We start from the raw sequence: 4,403 nt of genomic DNA, 5'->3' as shown, positions 1-4,403 counted from the left end.
TAGTACTTGCCCGAGATTTGATCGTCGGTATCCCTATACCTTGTTCAATCTCATTACCGACAAGTCTCTTTACTCGTTCCGTAACACATCATCCCGTGATCAACTCCTTGGTCACATTATGCACATTATGATGATGTCGTACCGAGTGGGCCCAGAGATACCTCTCCATTACACGGAGTGAAAAAATCCCAGTCTCGATTCGTGCCAACCCAACAGACACTTTCGAAGATACCCGTAGTGCACCTTTATAGCCACCCAGTTACGTTGTGACGTTTGGCACACCCAAAGCACTCCTACGGTATCCGGGAGTTACACAATCTCATGGTCTAAGGAAATTATACTTGACATTAGAAAAGCTTTAGCAAATGAACTACACGATCTTGTGCTATGCTTAGGATTGGGTCTTGTCTATCACATCATTATCCTAATGATGTGATCCCGTTATCAATGACATCCTATGTCCATGGTCAGGAAACCATAACTATCTATTGATCAACGAGCTAGTCAACTAGAGGCTCACTAGGGACATGTCGTGGTCTATGTATTCACACATGTATTACGGTTTCCAGTTAATACAATTATAGCATGAACAATAGACAATTATCATGAACAAGGAAATATAATAATAACCATTTTGTTTTTGCCTCTAGGGCATATTTCCAACAACCTACTCATCAACTTATATAAGATATGAATTCTGAAGACAACTACACAGACAGTACTTGTGATGACACATGTAGTTTTATATAGCCCAATTCTGAATTTTCATGGCCACTACTGTGCTTTTATTCTTTGTCAATTTTTATCTGTCTTACATGCAGTATTGGTTTTGACTTATGGATTCATGATATGCTACTAGTTCTTGGTATGCTTAGATGTATATACAACCCTTGGGTAATACGGATATTATATTATGCAGTTGTTTCATCTTGGAAATTGTTTCATGTCTGATTCCATTTGTTACCGGAAAGGGGCCACCTTCGGAAAATGTGCTTTTGCAGTTTTAGAATTTTACGAATTCTTCATCTATTAAATCATTTTTCTCTCGATGTGTAGCTGAATATGTCTTCTTGCCTGAAATAATTCAGTTTTTGTTGTGTGCAGGACCAAGAATCAGAGAGGAAGGTCTGCCAAGAAAAGAGGATGTCACATGGAAAATGATATTGTACTTATTATGCTGAATTCTGAATTGTTGAAGATCATACTGTATTTTAGCTATTAATCATAATTTTTTTAGAATCATGAGGCTCCTTCTGTATGACCATTACTATGAATTCTTGAAGGAACGTGAAGATTATCACTAATTATTGAAAGAAAATTGTATACATTTGTACTATAACGATTTTTACTATTACTTTGAATTGGCTTCAGCGTAGGGCTATTAATTAGTATTCTGACAGACTATTATTATACATAAAACAACCACCAAATCCATACAACCAGTTCAATAGCCAAAAAATTAAAAATAAATCTATTGCGGCAATAGCACGGACATACCATAATAAAAAGGGTAAAAAGAAGCCACCAAGTGGCCTACAGATCAATTGCGAGGCAAGGTGACATGATGCTACAGTCATCGCGTCCATCATGCTGCCAAGCCGGTTCGAGACCTACTGCCCATTAAGTGAGTGTCAGTGTTGCGAAAAGGCAATTTAAATATAGAGTCAGTTGCCCCCTGTAAGAAGGCACACCCAATAATCATCTTGTTATGCGTCATCTACAAGTTTCAGGTCATCGCCACGAACAGTAAACAAAAGAGGCCTCTCATCGTCCCAGTCAGGCTGACCCGAGTTTCTAAAAACTCTACCAGGTTCAGGTTACGGTGTCCTGAACTAGTGGGTACTCACCATGTCATCTCTCGCCCAGGTGGCACGGGCCGAGGACCTCCGTTTCGGTTCATTAACGGGCCATTCCAGAAGGCCCATGGCGTATAGATGGACTGTTCTTGAAGACTTGGTGCATACTCAAAAGACTTAGATGTGGTCTATATTTAAATCTACCACATACATAGTCGACTTATCTATAACCCTAGACCCCATGGTAACTATACAAACTAGGGGTAGGGCTCGTAGACGACATCAACAATCTCATGAGGGACAACCCTGTACTCTCTACTCTGTCACAAATCAATACAATCAAAAAGCAGGAGATAGTGTATTATCTCTTCGAGAGATCCCGAACCTGGGTAAAACCTGCATCCAATTTTATCATTGCATCTAGGCTACTAGCTCGGGACCCCTACCGAGATTTGCAGAATCGACACCGTCATTGGTGGCCCATGCAGGTCTCGCTACGTAGCCACCGCGAATAAATGGCGATCAACATGGGTGAGCAGATGGGTTCTGGCATGACCTTTATGCCAGGCCTGATCTTTGTTTTCGGCGACAACATGCTCTTCACTGACTTGACCGACCATCTAGGCCAGTTTGATAACCATGCTCTAGGCTAGGTCATGAGATTTGATAACTTGGAGTGTACCACGGATTCACGCAGGTAGCTGGCCTTCTCGAGTTGGGTGTCAGACCAGATCGTGGGAGAACAAGACATGCTCGTGCCAACGCCGAGGTAATTAAGATAAGGCTCAGGGCGAGTAAGAAAACCTTACATCATACCTGGTAACAATCTCGGATCCGACGACACAGCTCGGGTGCTCGACAACTGACCCGACCTTGCAGGAACACCCCAGATCTATGTCAGACGGATCTCAGGAAAACTTCCCCTAGCACTGATGTCAGGTCAGGATTAGGAGGATCGCAACAAAACCCTTCTGAATGAGATGATAGATCGGATTCATAGGCTCGCAATATCAGCCCTCTGTTTATGATTGGATCTGGGAGTCACGTGGGAAGGTTGGATTTTTCAACCCACCAACCACCCACCTAGTCGCCAATGTTGAAGACCTAACCGAGGTCCTACTAACGATGTTATACCACGCAACCAACTTAACCTCCAAGTTATGCGGGGGTAACCCTAGATTGGTTTCTCTCTGCAAAACCCTAGCCTCCTCGAGTATATAAGGGGAGGCTAGGGAGCTCTCATTCCCATCTACTCACGCAGAAACATGTCACACCCTAGCTAGTTCATGCATCAGAGTGTTGCATCATGTTTATTCTTTCATCAGAAACCTGAAATAGGGATGACAGAACCCCCAGTCCCCTCTGAAACCAATTAGGGTTTACTAAAAACTTTTTCAATGAACCTGAAATGCCCTTCTAAAATGCCCATCATTTTTGTCTTGGTTCAGAACCTCTGCCAAAAGTGATGCACATTTTCCTAGGCCATCTTAGGGTTTTTGAATTAAATCATAAATAATTGAATTTGGGCATTTAAAATTATATAAAATATTTAAATGCTCAAATATCTCCAAACTAAAATGTTTCATGTTGGAAATATTCCCACCATGGACCAGGAGTAGTTTGGTGATTTTAGGAGTTCCCAAGAACCAGCATCTACGGCAGTTGATCCTAAAGGAGGCTCATGAATCTCCTCTCACCATTCATCCCGGTAGTACCAAGATGTATCAGGACCTACGCCAGAGGTTCTGGTGGACTAGGATGAAGAGAGAAATTGCTCAGTATATTGCTAGCTGCGACGTCTGCCGTCGTGTAAAAGCAGAGCATCAACGGCCTGCTGGCACCCTTCAACCCTTAGCCATTCCTGAATGGAAATGGGATAAAATTGGTATGGACTTCATTACCGGTTTTCCCAGGACCAAAAGAGGGAATAATGCTATCTTCGTCGTTGTTGATCGTCTTTCCAAAGTGGCCCATTTCTTACCTGTTCGCGAGAGTATAACCGCTAGTCAGCTGGCAGACTTATACATCTCCCGAATAGTGTCTCTCCATGGTGTTCCCTTGGAAATTAACTCGGATCGAGGAAGTCTCTTCACCTCTCGATTTTGGGACAGTTTCCAAAATGCTATGGGAACCCGCCTTTCCTTTAGCACCGCTTTTCACCCTCAATCGAGTGGTCAAGTGGAACGCGTCAACCAGATCCTAGAAGACATGCTTGGAGCCTCTGTTATCTCATTTGGAATGGAGTGGGAGAAATGCCTTCCATTTGCCGAATTTGCTTATAACAACAACTATCAATCTAGCTTGGGTAAAGCCCCTTTTGAAGTTCTCTATGGACGAAGGTGTCGAACACCCCTTAACTGGTCAGAGACCGGGGAAAGACAATTCTTTGGCCCGGATATGATTCAGGAAGCAGAAGAGCAAGTTCGCATCGTTCGTGAAAAGTTGAAAACAGCCCAATCTCGTCAAAAGAGTCAATATGACCGAAAACATAAGGCTATGACTTTCGAGGTTGACGAGAAGGCTTACCTTCGGGTTACCCCTCTGAAGGGAACCCATCGTTTCGGTATCAAAGGCAAATTGGCTCCTCGTTACATTGGACATTTTCGC

This window comes from Triticum dicoccoides, chromosome 6B (assembly GCF_002162155.2).
Source record: "Triticum dicoccoides isolate Atlit2015 ecotype Zavitan chromosome 6B, WEW_v2.0, whole genome shotgun sequence".
Lineage (NCBI taxonomy): Eukaryota > Viridiplantae > Streptophyta > Magnoliopsida > Poales > Poaceae > Triticum > Triticum dicoccoides.
This window is presented reverse-complemented; position numbering follows the sequence as displayed.